This window comes from Tupaia chinensis, unplaced genomic scaffold (assembly GCF_000334495.1).
Source record: "Tupaia chinensis unplaced genomic scaffold, TupChi_1.0 Scaffold000296_1, whole genome shotgun sequence".
Taxonomy (NCBI): Eukaryota; Metazoa; Chordata; class Mammalia; order Scandentia; family Tupaiidae; genus Tupaia; species Tupaia belangeri.
The window spans coordinates 414,353-433,435 of record NW_006159784.1 but is presented as its reverse complement, the minus strand read 5'-3'; the positions used below and the strand labels follow the sequence as shown (position 1 = coordinate 433,435).

The following is a 19,083-nucleotide window of genomic DNA, read 5'->3' as shown; positions in this document are numbered from 1 at the left end:
AGGCCTGCTCTTCTTTTTTTTTTTTTTGAGAGGTTTTTGCCATAGAGTATGTGCACTCACCAGAAAGATAGAGACAGAGAGTGAGAAATCACCCCCAGAGGGGATGGCCACACTGCAATCCCTTCTCCCCCATTCTCCTCTTGGGATCTTGAGCATGCACACACACATATCCGGTGTGAGTTTCAGCCACCGGGTCTGGGACTAGAACCGTGGTCGACTACATGGGAGTCCAGCGACATAGCCATTACACTAACTGCTGGTCCCAGACCTGCTCTTTCTTCCCTGTGCTACACAAGGTACCGAGAATACTGCTGTTCTCATATCATCACTCTTCACTTTCTAGTCACCTTCATGGAGAGTCATTAAAACTCAGTGGCAGCTAGGGGCTGGGTGAGTACTACAAGGAATAAGCTGTCACAATCTCCAATTTATAAAAGCTGTTATCCTCTTTTTTTTTTTTATTTTTTGAGAGGTTTTTGCTATAGGGCACATGTGCTTGCCAGACAGACAGAGAGAGACAGAGACAGAAAATGAGAAATCACCCCCCCAGGGGGGGATGGCCACGCCGCAATCTCTTCTCCTCCATACTCCTCTCAGGATCTTGGGCACACATGCACATGCATCCGGTGTGAGTTCTAAGCCACCGGGTCCAGGACATGAACCACGGTCGACTACGTGGGAGTCCAGTGACGTAGCCATTACGTTAACTGCTGGTCCCACCTGTTATCCTCTTAACTATAAAACCATGTCCCTCCACAGAACAAAGGTTAATGTAGTTGCAGACATCCCTTGATGCTCTATCCTTGGTATTACAGACAGGGCAGGTAGCTGTGATTCCTGACTCTGGAGCAGGCAGGGTACTGACAAACTTTCTATTTGTGACCCATTCGTTAGCCATATTAGTTTATACTTCATCGTCTGCTTAAGCTTTCTCTTTGTTAGAAGGTTTTTGCCTTAGGGTTCATGCACTCTCCAGAAAGAGAAAGAGAGACAGAGACAGTGAGAAGGAAAATGAGAAATCACTTCCTGGGGGGAAGGTCATACTGCAATCCCTTTTTCTCTATTCTCCTGGGATTTGGAGCATGCATGTACATACACCAGCATGAGTTTCAAGCCATTCAGTTTGGAACTTGAACCATAGTCCCCGAGTGGGAGTCCAATGACACAACCAATATGCCATCTGCTGTCCCCCTGCTTAAGCTTTTTAAATGTCTCCTTTAACACAAAGTCCTTCAGGCCACACTTTATTCCTTTCCTGACTATGATTTCCTTCATTTACATGGGATTTTTCTTAGATACCATTACCATTATTTTGTATAGGGCTGCCATATTCAGCACAATCAGAATTGGTTTCTATATTGCTGAAAACTATTCTTTTTCATTAAGTTCTATTTGGATTCTGACTTACTTCTTTTTTTCTTTATTGTTTTACTATCTTGGTTATATTTTACAAATGAAGCTTATTTTAAATGCATTTAGTATATTCTGTTTCTGCTAACATCAAACACAGATGTTTTCCCCCAGCATACACAGCTGTGTTATCATTTTTTTTGCTCATAGTTTTTCTTATTAATTTGATCTATTTTATAATTTCTTATTTACAAATAATTGTTGTACATTTTTCTGGGATACAATATGACTTGCTATTTCTTTCCTCTCTTTTTTTCTCTTTCTTTCTGTCTTTTTTTTTTTTTTAATTTTCCAGAGTGCACATATGGTCATTAGAGCGAGACAGAGAGTAGGAGGTGGGAGTTTGAAAGTTACCTCCACAGAAATGTACAGGGTCATGCTGTAATCCCTTCTCCTCCATTACTCCTTTTTGGATTTTGGGAACACAAGCACTTGTGCATGGTGTGCTTTTCACTCTGCTGGGTTTGGGCAACAAACTGCATAGTTGGCTACGTGGGGTCCAGCTGCCTTTACCATCAACTAGTTCTGTTTTGTTTTTCAAAGCATGCACTGTGCAGTGCCTTTTTTTTTTTAATTGCCAGAGTGTGCTCACCAGAGAGAAATGGGGAGATAGAGACAAATAGAGGGAGAAAGTACCCCCATGGGGAAAGATCATGAAGCAATCCCTTCTCTCTCTCTCTCATTTTGGTATTTTGGGCATGGGCATACTTTTACCCAGAGTGATTTTTAAGCCATTGGAGTTGAGATATGAACCACATAGGTGGCCATGTGGAATTTAGCTCCTCTAACTCCCAGGTCACATAGCCAGCCTCTGTGTATAGTCTTTAATCACATACACCCATGAGATTTTCCACCAACTGTACGTGCTGTAATAAATGGCTTTTCTCCCAATAAAATTTTCCTTCTCTCCTGATTATGCCACTTGGTAATATGAAATCCCAGATTTCCTGAAGTGGGGCTCTCACTTCTGATAGCTCTGAGTCAGCGAAGCACATTTATCTTGGCCTTATCAGTCTCTAGGGTATGGTCCTGGAGTATATTTCCTAAAAGCTTTCTGGTGGTTTTAATATAAAGCCAGGTTCACATTTTGCAACTTTTGGAAAGGTCTATTGATTTGACTCAGAATGCTAGGCCTGTCCTTAAAATTGCCTATCTTCTTATTTCTTCAATCAATATTTATTGGCAGTAATCACTCAATAAGCAACTTAAATTAAATATTCTGCCCAATGTGGGACTATGGTGATAGCTCTGAAGGTAGTGGACATGCTACTAACTTTTATCATTTTACATTTTCCTGATTGAGTAGATGGAAAAGCATGCAATCATTTTATTTTTCAAAAGTTTATTTTATTTTACTTTATTTATTTATTTATTTTTATGAAAGAGATAGAGAGAGAATCCCCAACAGGGCCCACATGCCATGATCCACTTCAAGCCTTCAGCCAGGCCCAGATCATGGGCAAGGAAGTGCTTTTCGTATGCAAGGGGTCTCCAGATTTGAACTGGGAACCTTCTATGTAAGATTGCATCATAGAGTATTACATTTTAACACTTTGCCTGAAGATGCAACCCATTTTAATTGCTATTTTACTGACTCTGTGAGAATAGGCATACAAATCTATGAAGCTTCTCTCCCATCTTCTACTTTCTTTTTTCTTTTCTTTTTTTTTTTATTTATATATTTATTTATTTATTTTAGAGGTTTTTGCTATAGGGCACATGCGCTCGCCAGACAGAGAGAGACAGAAAGCGAGAAATCACCCCCCAGGGGGGATGGCCACGCCGCAATCCCTTCTCTTCCATTCTCCTCTCGGAATCTTGGGCATGGATGCACATGTGCCCAGCGTGAATTTTAAGCCACTAGGTCTGGGACGTGAACCACAGTAGGCTATGTGGGAGTCCAGTGACATAACCATTATACTAACTGTTGGTCCCACCATCTTCTATTTTCTTTTGATGAATTCCACCATCACAGCTGCAAATTAAGGCCTTCATATATGTGAGCAAACTCTTTGTATAAAGTAGCCAAACATGGGCAACAGCCCCTATTTTGATAAACTGAGACATTTAGCAAGTGTTACAAGGACTATGAATGATGTGAAAAAGTCCAGGACACTAATCTAACAAGTGTAGACAACCTGCTTTTGAATCTGCCAGCATGCATTCTCCTTTCTTTTCAAGTGAATTATTCCAAAGTGCTTTTAGTTACAAGTCCTTTCAGAAATCCCAATCTTGAGGACCAGCTGATGCCGTAAAGGTTACATCATTGGATTCTCACATGGTTAACTGCAGTTCAAATCCTGGATCCAGCAACTTGAAACTCATGCTAGGTGCATGTGCATACATGCCCAAAATTCCTAGAGGAGAATGAAAGAGAGGGGATTGTAACATAGCCATATTCATTAGGGGGTGATTTCTCGCTTTCTGTCTCTCTGTCTCTCCGGTGAACATACACACCCTATAGCAAAAATCTGTCTCTAAAAAAATCCCAAGCTTATTTATTGTTCCTTATACTATGTACTTTTATTTGCCAACTATTCATTCTTTTCGAAGCCAAATTAAGTCTTAAGTTAGGCCCTAACCCAAATGAACTGATCTAATCCATAGGCCAAGGTAACTGATGATGATGTGAAGTTGCAGGACATGGATTTTTGAGAAACTTTTATAGAAATCTATTTCTTGGAATATCTCTCCACTAGCAGTTCTTGAACCATTTATAGCAAGTGAATTGACAGCATGTGACACCTCTCTTACAGAATGAATGACAGGTCCCAGGTGGATTTTTTTTCTCTACATAAAAGCCAATTAGGATGTTTCCAGATTTATTTGAAAGTTGTTTTTGGAATTTTGAGCTTATTGTTATAATCTTGTATTTCTGAGTTTTATATCTTCACCAGTCTATAGCATAAGAAATTGAAGACTCTACCTTGTATGCATGCCCAGCAGATCCTAAGTGACCTTACTGCTTATTTACTAACCTTCCCACTAGACAGAACTCTGAATATGGAAAGTCTTTCATTTCTACAACCCTAAATATTTTTAGCTTTCAATGCATCTGTTAACCAAATCAAATTATTTTCTTAGCTCTAAATGAAATCCATACCCTATTAGAAGAGCTGAAGAAGGAATTGAAAAGAAATTGGAAACACTAGTTTGCCTCCATTCAGAGATAGGTGCACCAGTGGGGAGTCAACTCAGTCTTCATGGCACAGTACCTGGAAATCATACAGGGACATCTCCAGTCTTTTCTTCCTTTTGTGTTTGAGAGAAAGCATTTAACTAAAATGTACATCTACAACAAGAGAGTTGGTCAAGATGGCAGGAGTTCACAAATGACGAGGGGTATTTTATCTGCTGTGCTGTGAAGGTTCTCAAGCCTATACACAGCTGAGTCTGGGTATTTTTGCTCCTCCTTCCTTTTATCTGTCTCTGTTAGTCATCTCTCTTCCTGCAATTCAGAAGAGATCCCAAAGTTAATTAATCTGATGGACTCTGCCATAGAAATGACTCTGCTTCCATATTAACTGTCGCCAAGTTCCCTTTCCAGAAAGACAAATGAAGAAGGAGATTGTACTAATTCCCATTCACCTCCAGATAGCGAACAAGTACTCTAATTTCCATTCATCTCCAGTTAGAGAATAAGTACTCTCTTTCCCAGCATAGACTCTTTCTTTCAGTATTTAATGGCTGAATCTTTCCATGAACCTAGCTGGTCTCTCCAGAAAGTTCTCCTTTATGGCTGAAGGGAAAATGAAGCCTGGTTTCTTGGTCTTTCTCTTTAACCCATTCCTCTACTTCTCACCAGATTGTCTGTAAAGATTCACTTTGGTACTGCTGTTTATCAAAAAAAAAAAAAAAAAGCAAAAAAAAAAAACCATATTAAAACCAAAGAAATGTTGAATGCTTGTTCATTTTAATGAGGCAGAAATTGAGATTCAAAACCAAGGCAGACCTCAACTAAGGTCACACAAACAACCTGAAGTTCCCTGTCTGAAACTCCAAGGCTATTTCTCTTTATGCTATGTTGTATTGCTTGGCATGGCATTTTCCAATTAGTTGTGGTCATTGCTTCACATGTATATTAAATGGCATCCAGAGGAATGCAAGCCGACTGCATTTCCAAATCAGCAAGGGAACCTTTGCACAAGAAGAAAGCTCACGGGAAGCTTACTGGATGGCTCCAGGTGTCCATCCTTCTACTTTTCTCCTGCTATCACTTTCCCTGTTCTCTGAAGAGGAGAGGATGATCCCATTGGCTGTCCCTTGGGGTAAGTAGAAATTGAATGTGTTTAATTGAGGTTTTCCGCAGGTTCCTTGACTTGCAATCAGCACATCTTTGTACCTTTACCTCTCCAGCTGTTCTCTGTGCAAAGCTGTATTAACCAATACTGCTGAAAATGCTAGAGCCATTTAGTATCAGGGAATTTCCTGACTGCTTCAATGTTCTTACGGACTAATTTAATTGGAGTTGTGAGGCATAAGATAATAATGACATCCTTTGGCTATGTTTTTGGGTTATACACCTATAACAAAATCCATAATAAAAAGGAAAGTAGAAGTGCATTTGGGAAGCAAAAACATTTAATTTCCCATATAACAGGTAAAAAATTACGGCATTGTGACGAATGTCTTAACTTATATTTTACCTTCTGAGACCTATCATGATTCTGGTTGTTGGATGTGGACATTAGATTAACAAGGTCAGAGGAAATCCTCATTGTATCTTAAGTTCACAGTGAATTTCTCTAACTACAAACTATACTCATTAGGCATCTTCCTTGGAAAACGAGGATTCTAAAATTGGATATTGTTTTATTTTATGCATCTATTCATTTGTCTTCGTTGCCCTGTTCTTTTTATATTCTGGAGTCCTGTATACTATCTTCTGTTCCTTGTGTTAAAGAATAATATGATGTGACATTGCTGCATTCCCTTGGACAGCTTTCTAAGACTGTCCATGTAGCAAACCTCATTGGACGATAAAGGTAATCTCTCCCTCTGGGGCAGCGACAGTATAATAATCGCAATGTCTTTTTCTAGGACAAAAGTTGGACAGGTTTCTTGCAATCACCTTTATAGATGAGGTATTTTGTTTCTATGTTTTGAGAACTATGTATTTCATTTATTATAATTTATTATTGTTATTTAATTTCCTATAGGGCACATGTACTCACCAGAGAGACAGAGGGAGAGAAGAGAGAGAATGATAATGTGAGAAAGTAAAGCCACCAGGTCTGGGACTTAAACTGCAGTTGGCCATGTGGGAGTCTAGAGCCCTAACCACCATATCACCTGCCAGCCCCATAGATGGAGTATTTTCTAACTTGGAGGTTTCTTGCCTTTGGCACAAATATGCTGTGAGTGCAACATCTCCCTAAGCCCACCAATTCATGATTTCTATCCTTTCCCTTCCTGTGGGACTTGGAGAACATACCAACTAATGAGAACATGAAGCTCATTCTGCCTCCTATGTTCTCATTGATAAAGTTTATTGTGTCTGGCTCAGGAGTCTTGTGTCTTCTGTAATCACCTATGCACCCTGCAGCCTGACTTGCTAGCCTAGGACAATTAAATCTCAGACCTTTTATAGTTCTAGACACAATATTTCCTCTTCCTGAAACCTTTTCCTTAGTTTGAACTATTAATTCTTGCTACACAGTCTTTTTTTCTTTGAGAGAGATTTTTGCTATAGGGCATGTGTGCTCACCATAGCGACAGAGAGACAGAAAGCAAGAATTAATCCCCTAGAGGGTGTGACCACACCACAATCCCTGCTCCTCCATTCTCCTCTCAGAATTTTGGATACACATGCACAAGCACCTGGTGAGAATTTCAAGCTACCAGATCTGGGACTCAAACAGCATTTGGCCACATGTAATTCCAGCACCTTAACCACTACTCCACCTGCTGGCCCTGACTACACAATGTTTTTATTTATTTTTTATTGCCAAAGGGCATATATACTCATGAGAGAGAGAGAGAGTAGTCCCCAATTTTTATGCCAGTGAACTCCTCCCTCCCCCATTTCAAGAGCTCAGCTTATATTTCTGGTACTCCTTCCCAGTAATTTGCCCACTAAACAACTTCCTGTTTATAGTCATGATAAAATAGAAAATTTCTGCAAATATCTAGAACAGATAGGACAGATATACTGCAATTTACATGTCAACTTAAATTCTTCAACGGTGGTAATACAGAGCTTATGAGGGAAGGATTCAGAAATTGAGTCTAAGTTCAGGGTGAAAGGATTGCATGATTTATGGATAGTATAAGAAATGGCCTAGTGCTTAAATTTCAAAACATCTGCATGAGAGCTCTGGGGTCAGAAATGCCCAATATTATATTGTATGGACAAGTAGTGAATAGGGTAATACATTCACATAACATGAAGTGAGCTATTTTGATGATGGCAAAGTAACCAAATGTTCAAATAGGTAGATATTCTCAGTTCATAGGGGATAAGTGTACTGAGTTTTCTTCAATCCTTTCTTGATTCCTGTATGTACAGACAATAATATTTCTTCTGAAGAGGTTTAGGTTTAGAAAAGCACAATTAGGGCCAGCTGGTGGCCAAATCCCACATGGCCAATTACACAGTTTGAGACTTGTACCTGGTAAGCTGCAAAACACACCAGGCATGTGTGTGCGTACACACAAAATTCTAAAAGGAGAAATGGAGGAGAAAAAGCTACACCATGACTGCTCATGGACGGTGCTTTCTCACTTCTCTTTCTGTTTCTCTGGTGAGTGCATGCTCCCTCTGGCAAATTTAAAAAAGAGAGAGAAATAAAAATAAAGAAGGAAGAAAGGAAAAAGGCAATTAGCATAGACATTGGTGTTACAAAGCCACTATTAACTTAATAGTTTATAGAACACAGTGTTGATTTAGGAATTTTATCTTTGTTAAAGAATTATTAATTTCATTTATTTATTTATTATTTTTTAAATTTGCTATAGGATATAAACACTTACCAGAGAGAAACATAGAGAGAAAGAGAGAGAGATAATGAGAAAGCAAGCCGCCAGGTTTGGTACTCAGACCACAGTTAGCCATGTGGGAATACAACGCCTTACATATCACACCACACGCTGGCCCCCAATTTTGGAATTTTTTAAATGATACTTTTTTTTTTTTCAAGACTTGGAAAACTAGGTACTAGCACATGTGCCAAGTTGTGTGTGGAGGTACTCCTGGCGGCATTGTTTCTTGAATAGCGATAGTTCTTACTACAGTACCAGGAAAAGTTGGGCTCGTGCTCATCTGCAGAGATCTCTCTCATCTCGCTCAACTACAGGCAATTGGGCTGAATCAGCTGAGTCCATGATGAAGAGAGAAAAGGAACAGTTCTGTAAATTCTATATTGGTGTCTTAAGCTTTGAAACCACAGAAGAAAGTTTGAGGAACTCCTCTCAGCAATGGTGAAAGCTTATAGCCTGTGTGGTAATGAGGGATTCTGCAGGCAAAAGATCAAGAGGATTTGGTTTTGTGACTTTCTCACCCATGGCTGAGGCTGAGGCTGCCATGGCTGCAAGACCTCATTCAATTGATGGGAGAGTTGGTTAGCCCAAATGTGCTGTGGCAAGAGAAGAGTCTGGAAAACCAGGGTCTTATGTAATTGTGAAGAAGCTGTTTGTGGGTGGAATTAAAGAAGATACTGAGGAACATCACCTTAGAGATTATTTTTAGGAATATGGAAAAACTGATACCATTGAGATGATTACTGATAGGCAGTCTGGAAAGAAAAGAGGCTTTGACTTTGTTATTTTTGATGGCAATGATCTTGTGGATAAAGTTATTTTGCAGAAATATCATATTATCAATGAATATAATACAGAAGTAAGAAAGGCTTTGTTTAGAGAAGACATGCAGGAAGTCCAAAAGTTCTAGAGTTAGAGAGGAGGCAATTTCGGTTTCAGAGATTTATGTGATGGTGGTGGAAATTTTGGACTAGGACCAGGAAGTAACTTTAGAGGAGGATCTGAAGGGTATAGAAGTGGACGTGGATTTGGGGATGGCTATAATGGTTATGGAAGTGGACCTGGAGGTGGCAATTCTGGAGGTAGCCCTGGTTATGGAGGAGGAAGAGGAGGATATGGTGGTGGAGGACCTGGATATGGCAACCAGGGCAGGGGCTACAGAAGTGGTTATGACAACTGTGAAGGGGAAAATTATGGAAGTGGACATTAAAATGATTTTGGAAACTATAACCAGCAGCCTTTTAGCTATGGTCCAATGAAGAGTGGAAACTTTGGTGGTAGTAGGAACATGGGGATACCATATGGTGGAGGAAACTATGGTACGGGAGGAAGTGGAGGAAATGGGGTTATGGTTGGGAGGAGTCGATATTGAGCTTCTTCCTCTTTGCCATGGGTTTCACTCTATAAATAGAGGATGAGAGCCCAGAGGTAACAGAAAAGCTGAATTTGACCTCCAGAGATTCTGGAAATTGTTATTTAAAGAATTCTGGAATTTTTAAAAGCTCATATGATTATAATATGAATTAATAATTTGAGAAACTCTATTTTACAAAATTTTACATTTAGGGGAACCAGCAGTTAGCGTAATGGCTATGTCGCTGGACTCCCACGTAGTCGACCGTGGTTCACGTCCCGGACCCGGTGGCTTAAAACTCACGTTGGGCGTGTGTGCGTGCGTGCCCAGGATCCCAAGAGGAGAATGGAGGAGAAGGGATTGCGGCGTGACCATCCCCCCTGGGGGGTGATTTCTCGCTTTCTGTCTCTATGTCTCTCTCTGTCTGTCTGGCGAGCGCACACGCCCTACAGTGAAAATCTCAAAAAAAAAAAAAAAGTTACATTTAGTATTTTATATTATCTAGAATTCAGCTTTGGAGTAATCTGAAATTAATAAAAAATGTGCATCATGAAAAAAAAAAACTATGCATCATTTCAGAATGTTTTTGCACCAAAATAAACTCATACTTTAAGTCCTTTTGCACAAATTTTTTGAAGTTTCCTCATTTGCTTATAGAAGGGTATTTTATTTTTTCCCAAAATAGCCAATTTCTCAACATTATAAATTTTTAATTTTTATTTATTTGTTAAGTCAGATTTTTTCTATAGGGCATGTGCACTCACCAGAGAGACAGTGAGAGTCAGAGAGATAGAAAGTGAAATCTCTCCCCATGGAGGATGGTCTGCCATAATCTCTTCTTCTCCATTCTCCTCTCAGGATTTTGGGTACACACGCACATGTGTTCACTGAGTTTCAAGCCACTGGCTCTGGGACTTAAACCACAGTCAACTATGTGGGAGTCTGGTGACATAGGCACCATCTGCTGGTCCCAAAATCTTTTATTATTTTTTTTATTAGTTTTTTCTTCTCACTGATTTTCAAATGATATGCTTATAAATATAAATTTCCTAGATCTGATTCTGCTTCTGGTTTTGTTCCACTGGACTACTTCACTATTCCTTAATCAATATCACAATACTTAAACTACTGTAAATTTGTTGAATATTTTGACAGCTGTTTTAGGGAAGCCCAAAATATAAGAAAGCTTGCCCATAGTGTTTACTGATTCCAAAGAACATGCCAGAAGGTCCAGCAGGGGTAGAGAGGGTTTGCTCCCATAGACCAAGACGCTCTGTTGCTGGCCAGGTGGAAAGTGATCTTTCTGTCACTGAGCACAGGCTCAGGTTGTATATGCTGAGTTTGGAGAGTACATACATCAATTAAAGATCAATGTGGATGCCCTCTCATCAAGGCCGGGGTCTGGTTTGTACATACATTGTCCGAAGGTTACAATAAAAGGTTAGATTATTGATCATCAGAGTCAGCAGAGCATGTTTAGGGTTTTGTGCCCCTAACCTTGTGATGTTAATGGGAGAGGGTGTGCATACCTCTGGAATGATCGTGAGCCAATTCCATTAGTTAAGGGAATGGTCAGTAGATGTTCTCGAGCCCTAGCTGTGCAGCTAGGTCTCAAGGAGCTAGGGCAAAGGGGAGGGAGGAGACCCAATGTACGGAGCCAATGCTCAACAGCTGTGAGAGCAAGTTCTGCCTTCTTGCACTATTCTTTCAAACTGTTCTTGGTCATGTAATACATGTTCCATTTCAGAAAAGTTTTAGAATATGTTCAAATTCCATCCTCTAATGTGTTAGACCATATGAATCCAGTGAATTCTTGTGGTTAGGGAATGTGGTAGTCTTACATGGACAGATGACTCCCTTATTCTAGCCTTGGCACACCATCGGAGAGCACATAATCCAAGACCTGGGAGGGGGCTTGGGAGATGATGAGGTGTAGTGTTAAGATCTTAGAGAAGGAGAAAATTAGGACACTGTAATCCCAAAGTGTCAAAACCCAGCAAATGCCCATTGCATTTTATTTATTTTTTTTAATGGTAACAAGCATTTTCTTATTAACGTTTTTGACAAACTGGTAGATTAAAACATATTCTACCTAATATAATTGTGTCCCTTTATGAATGAATCTAAGGTAAATATAATTTAGGCTTTTATCTAGACAACAAATCCAAAGGTTCTTAGGAATAAGAAACAAAATTAAATGGTCAATAACGAAATCAGACTTAATACATAAATTATACATATATTAAAAAACCTGCTTTGTAACTAAATCTGAGGTACTTTATTATCATGTATAGGTAACACACATATGTGTGCTAATTGGGCCCATTGCATTTTATTTTCTTGTTAATATGCTGAAATTGAGTCCAAGAGATCATTCTAAATGGTAGCCCTCCAAGAAGAAAAGAACTACACAAACTCATCATTAAGTTTATTTTTCAACACTGCATTTTCTGTGGTCGCCTTTAAGGTTGTACTATATAATAAAATTTTCCTACTTTCACCTTTTAGTTATTCAGAGTACCTCATTAGTTTACATAAGAAGAAAGGAATTTGAGAAATGTGGAATAAAGAGAATAAAGAAGGCCTTAAAAGATGGGCGAGTTCTATTAAGTATAGTCAGGCTGAGAGTGTCCTAGAATTGAATTGGAATTTTAAGTCCTATCAGTCTAACTCCTATAAAATCACCTTCTCATCATCCTTACAAATGAGTCTTCAGACTCTGAATCCTAAGTGATTACTTTATAACCCCCGAGGATTCAATTGACTATACAATGTATGTTCAGTTTTCCTATCTCAGGACCTCTGTCTATGCTCTTTTTACTGCCTGAAAGTTTCCTTACCTTCTTTCTTGTTTTTATTTAGCTAACTACAACTCATACATTATATATTTTCTTAGAACGACATTCAAGACCCTCCATAGTTTGACTACCACCTATTTGTCTATAGATCGATTCATTGGCCTATCTCCTAATGAACCAGGCTAGTCACCTAAATGCCCACCTTCTCCTACTATTTGTGGTTGTATCATCTGTGTACATTTTCTGCTTAAACTGAAATCCTTCTGCTCAAGAGTAATAAATTTTCCTACTCAGGCACATGCCCTTGCTTGTGCTTAGTCATATTCTGACTAAAATAATAGGGATCTGAAGATAAGCATTGTGTTTCAACCTATCTGTATGTTTAAGGTGTTTTATTCAAGCAACATTTTGTTGTTATAAAGTAAGAGTCAGATAGCGTTCATTTCATATCTTTCATAGAGCTTTGGGTGAGTATCAACGATATTCATTGATAGTGTTTCTCAAATTTCATCATTCATCAAAACCACTTGGAGGGACCAGCAGTCAGCATAATGGCTATGTCACTGGACTCTCAAGTAGTTGACCACGGTTCGTGTCCCAGACCCGGTGGCTTAAACTCATGCCGGGCATGTGTGCGTTTGTGCCCAAGATCCCAAGAGGAGAATGGAGGAGAAGGGATTGCGGCGTGACCATCCTCCCTGGGGGGTGATTTCTCGTTTTCTGTCTCTCTGTCTCTCTCTATCTGGCGAGCGCACGCACCCTATAGCAGAAACCTCTCCAAAAAAAAAAAAAAAAGAAAAGAAAAAGCACACTTTGAAAACCACTATTCTATGACAGTGCTCTCAAACCTGATTGCTCCTTAGACTATTTTGAAGGGAGTGAAAATAAACAACACTGTGCCAGGGTTCCACCATAAACAAATTAAATCAAGACTTCAAGAATGGTGCTTCTCTGGTGAAAACAGAGCAACAACAACCACAACTCCTTGGGTGATTTTAATATGCAGCTGGTGTTAAAAGCCATTCTTCTATACCAACAGATGAAGAAGTGGAGTCCTAAATAAGAGTCCATGCTTGCTGGGAGGCTATGCAGAAGCAAATATTGAAACCTAGTTTATTGAAAATGGAGTCAGATGGTTTAGTCTGGCTCTCTTGCTTCCTATCTTTTCATAGTTGAAGGCTATAGGGTAAACAACTTACGTTATTAGTTGTACTGCACGCTTGTGATATAATAATGATTTTGCTATTTTACACCATTGCACATAATACACATGTGCATGTTTGAGAGTTTGGTTTGGATAATGAGTCATTAATTTCTGTAGCCCCTTTAAGAGAAGGGAGCACCGGCCTAGCTAGCTAGCCCTGCTCTGCTTAGCCTTGGTTCAGCCTTGGGAGCCCTGATGGCCTTGGCTTGGGTCATCCTTGGCTTGGCTCAGCTCAGTTTTATGCTGTGAGTTCCAAGGGAGAAGATGCCCTGTGAGCATTTGTCATGTGTGTTACTAGCTCCAAAACAGAAGAAGCACTTGTGAGCACTGCTATGGGCTTTGCAAGCCTACTAAAAGATCTGTGAGCTCTCACTAAACTCAGGTAATAAGCATGACACTGGTGCCTCATGTCTTTTTCTAACTTCATCTATCTATTTTGATCCAGCCTTTGGAGAAGAGAACGTCACAAAATATCTAATACACAAGTGTGACAGGAAATGTATCTCACATTTTGATATGCTTACAGTTAGAATGTACAGAGAAAATCTGGGATGGTGTCTGAGATACTGTGGGTCTATCAGGCTCCCAGGTGATTCTTATTCATAAATTACTCTGATTAACAAAGAGTTTGGGCATCCCTCTTCAGGGAATTCAGCAAATTCCTATCAAGTCGAGGTCAAGGCAAGTCAAGGATAAGAAGCAGGCGAGTAGAGAGAAGACCAGGTAAGTGAAATAAGAGTAAAGTGTTCATATGCAGTAATATTTTAGAAACTCAAAAATCTGAAGGAAGGGATGGTCCTGAAGATTCTTCTGTGGAAGTAACTTGGAAGCTATTGTTTTCAGTCTAAGTGAATTTTTGTAAAACACTCCCAGTCTTGACAAGAACGGTGCACACTAAGTATGCAATTCTATCTGATTGAAAAGAGGTATGTGAACAAAAAGGCAAACACAGTTTCTAGAAGCACCTCCTAACAGAACCCCAGAGAGGTTTATTAAAGTTGTGTGCTTTCTTCATCTTCTTAGTTGCCTTAGTAGAGCTGGTAATTTCCATTGCAAAAAAAAAAAAAAAAATAGTATTTTGCTTTTTTCCCAGTAGTTCTTGACAAGAACGGTGCACACTAAGTATGCAATTCTATCTGATTGAAAAGAGGTATGTGAACAAAAAGGCAAACACAGTTTCTAGAAGCACCTCCTAACAGAACCCCAGAGAGGTTTATTAAAGTTGTGTGCTTTCTTCATCTTCTTATTTGCCTTAGTAGAGCTGGTAATTTCCATTGCAAAAAAAAAAAAAAAATAGTATTTTGCTTTATTCCCAGTAGTTGGCATTAACTTCATTCTACTGAATGTGTTTGGGGACCGTGTTAATGAGCAGAGATTGTCTAAGCAGCAGGTGCTCCAGATTCATTTAATCACTTAACCACACACCCTGCACATATTTCAGCTTTCGTAGTCGGGTTGACTTTTATTTGCAAAATACCTATCTGAAGGGGAGTTATAGTGGATGTCTAATTGATGGTGCCTGTCGAATTTTATGTTCTATAAATGCCAAGTACATTTTCCCAAGTATGCTTTTCCTAGATCCATTTCTCCAAAGTAAGCCATTGAAAGAAATTTAATTCTTTAAGAATTCTAGGCAGGACACTTTTTCTCACTGATTTTGGAGTTTGTGTTCAGTGTGAGAAGAACCATCACAGTCCCTAGACCCAGCTTATGTTCATAAGGCCTAGACATCTTGACTAGAAAAAATAGATTAGTGCAATTTGAGAGACAGCCTCTGTACTACCCCTCCAGAGCCCAGGCTGCTGTCTCTGTGTGGCTTTCCTCTTTTCTCTCTCATTGGAAGAGTATGTATGTTTGTGTATATGTGTTCTCACTACCTGCAGTGGTTTGAATGGTGACCTTCAAAAAGATATATCCACCTAGCTTAGGACCTGCATATATGAACTTATTTGGAAAAAATATCTTTGTAGATGTAATTAGATTAATAATGTTTGAGATGAGGTCATCCTGAATTATCCAGGTGGGCCCTAAATTCAATGCCAGGTACCCTTGTAAGACAGAAAATAAGAGGCGATGCATAGGAAAAAAGGCCATCTGAAGATGGAGAGAGAGATTAGAGTGGTGAGCCACAAATCCAGGAACTCCTGGAGCCACCAGAAGCTTGAAGAGGTAAGGAGAGAACTTCCTCTGGAGCTTAAAGAAAGACTGTCCTGTGGACTCCTTGATTTTGGACCTCTGCCTTCCGAAGTTGTGACAGAATACATTTCTGTTTTTGACGTCACCCAGTGCATGATAATTTGTTATATTAGTTCTAGAAAATGTGTATAATATACAACAGTCTTGGGGGAACAAGGACAAAAGAAAACAAGTTTCCAGGCCCTCCTATAGGACATTCTGTTTGAACTCCATTTCCACGTATATGTCGTGTCTTACAAAGGGGACTTCTGTAGACTCCAGGTTCTCACTAACCCTTCCGTAAGATAGAATCTTTCTTTACTTATACCCTAAACTTGAATACAACTGAAGCTTGGTGGGGCCTGAGCTAGGGGAGTTGTGTGTGGTGTATTGTGGGAGGTATCTCTGTGTGAAGTGGAAGCCAAAATCTTTAAATTAAAACATACCCTGTGATTCACAACTTTTCATGTGCTGACCCTGACTTTCAGGAAACCAAAATGGCAGAATTAACAACCTGAAGATACAATATAGAAAAGGAACTGCTTCTCTTTTGCAGGATGCCATCTTAATGTCCCTGGAAAGTATTGCTTGCCTGACACACTTGGTAACCAATTTTTTTGTGGTCAGGTCCCAACAGGTCTCTCTGATTTAAAGAAATCAACTGCTGAATGTGAAATGTCAGCCCTCTCTCTAAACTTTCCCTGTTCCAAGCTTCAGATGAAGATATCTTTGGTTTCTGATTTTGGTAGTCCATGGAAAGAGAGAGTTTGAAAATTGCTGTATATTATTAATAATTGTCGGCCTATTCCTGCCTTATGAAAAGTATCGTTAATACAGTTGGATACAGTATGGTTTGGGGAAAAAAAAAAAACTGTATGAAGGTACTTCAACTACCATTTGACTCAGAAATTCTCCTGAGTGTTTATCCTACAACCCCCACCCCCCAATAAACAAACAAATATACAAAAAACAGAACCTTGGTCCACAGGGTGGTGTAGCAGTAAAACAAGAAACTCTGTGAGACAATCCCAAGTGATAAGGTTTTTGGTTCTAGAATGAAGACATCCTTGAGTATGCCAGGCACGTGTTTGCCCTTGACCTGAGCTATCTGAGGCTGGGGGGTGGATGACAGTGTGAAGACCCTGTGGGATATGGGATATAGTTTTTCTCTGTTTCTTTCTCTCTCCCTTTTTTTCTCCCTTCTCTCTCTTTCTTTCTTGCTCATGGAAGAAACAAAGAGAGGGATACTATTGTAGTATGAGTTCTATTTTTCTCAGGAATAGATATGGAGTGCTAAAATTAAAGTTAATTTGGTCCCTTTTTATTCTAATCTCCTCAATGTCTACCATACCATAATCATTAACTTGTTGTTAGACCTTGGTAGGTTAGTTAATGTTCCTGGATCTCTGGTGCCTCACTCACAAAAATGGACATACATTATAATGCCTAACTCCTAAAGTTATTGTAAACTTTGAATAAAACAAGAATGACAACTGCATAGCATAATGCCTGGGAAATGATAAGCTCTTAAATATTAAATATTATTATGATTGTTATGCAAAAAGTGTTATTACTTGCTTTTCATTACTTTGAAAATTGTAGGGTCCAAACAAACAAGACACCGAGTAGCTTAGCAACCAGTGCAACTGGAAATAATAAAAAAGTTAGTTACTGCTATACTACACTAGCCCTTGGAAAAAAAATATTTGGTATTAAAAGAAATTGCTTGCTCAACTTCTGTATGGCTTCAGTAAAAATTTATGTTACATTTTCACAACATGAAAGAGGCAGTTTTGGAAAGAAAAGTACAGAAGAACTTTGTGGAGTGCAAGAATCTGATAAGTTGAAAAATGAGATTAACCCATCATTGACTTGTGCACCTTTTCCTTGTAGGACAAATTTTTTAGTATTGGGGTAAAGACTTAAGATTGCTCATGAAAATAAAATAATGACAGGTTCCTCTTGTTTGTTTCCTATTTGTTTTTCTCCCCCAGACTAATTTTCTTTTCAATGTATTATCTTTTCTTAATCAATCTACTTTTTGGTAACATTTTTCTTAAAGTGTCTGGTTTACTTAATTGAATATGGTTTTGTGGTTATATTTTATATCCCAAGGTGAGGCCCTCCCTATGATATAATTATTTTTTTATTGAAACAAGATGTTTCATAGACAGAAGCTATAGATCAGGATTCATTATGAAGGCATCTCATTATTTTTAATGTGCAATTCCATTATTTCTGATTCTGCTGAGAGTGGGACATAATTCTGTCAAAGAGAGAGATTATTAAAATTTGGTGGCCCGAAACATATGACTTCTAGTCAAATTTAGCAGTACCAAATATTGAGCTTAAAGACACTAACTTATTGGGGCTGGCAGGTGGTGTGATAGCAAAGGTACTAGACTCCCACATGGCCAACCTCAGTTTGAGTCTTGGACCTGATGACTTGCTTTCTCACTCTCCTAGTCTCTGTCTTTCTCTCTGTCTCTTTGTTGCCAAATTGAAGAATAATAATGATAAATAAAATTAAATGAAGTGTTCTAAAAATAAAAAAAGAAGCTAATCCATAGGTTTATGTGGGCTTCACCAAGGTGTGTTAATATAGGGGCATACTTCCATCTAAAGAATAATTACGTGTGTTGTAACACAATGCTATTTGCACATTTGTGTATTTCAAATTTGTCTGACCATGAGTAATTTCTAGGAAACACTATCAGTATTTGAGTCAACCAAACTAGGCAAAATGTTTCAATTGCAAAAGCTGTGGCAAATAATTTAATAGATGAAAGATTTGATCTTGGAGGTCTTAGGTATTGCTGTTATCTCCCTGAGCTCTGAGATGGATATGTTGCTAAAATTTAGACAGGCAGTGAGTTGTCTGAAATTTTTTGGGAACACAATCAATGAAATGGAAATCAAGTAAAGGGGCAGTAAATCTACAGAGGAGAGGGAAAAGTGATTGCAAAGATAAAAAAAAAAGAAGGAAAGTAAAAGGAGGAAAGGGAAAATACGTAAAGTCCACCTAAATTGCTTCTCGCTGACATCATGGATGTAAGCCGTCCTGTAGCAATAGCTGCAGTCTGTTGTTCACATAACGATCAAAAGAAGAAAGGTGCATCCAGATGTAATGAGCCAAGAGATGAAGTCATAGACCACCTTCTCTC

At 39.0% G+C, this 19,083-nt stretch overlaps 1 pseudogene; it reads left to right on the top strand.

The window, feature by feature from the left end:
* The first annotated feature begins 8,734 nt into the window (after window positions 1-8,734).
* LOC102502950 (heterogeneous nuclear ribonucleoproteins A2/B1 pseudogene) lies at window positions 8,735-9,760 on the top strand (annotated as a pseudogene).
* Window positions 9,761-19,083: the final 9,323 nt, after the last annotated feature.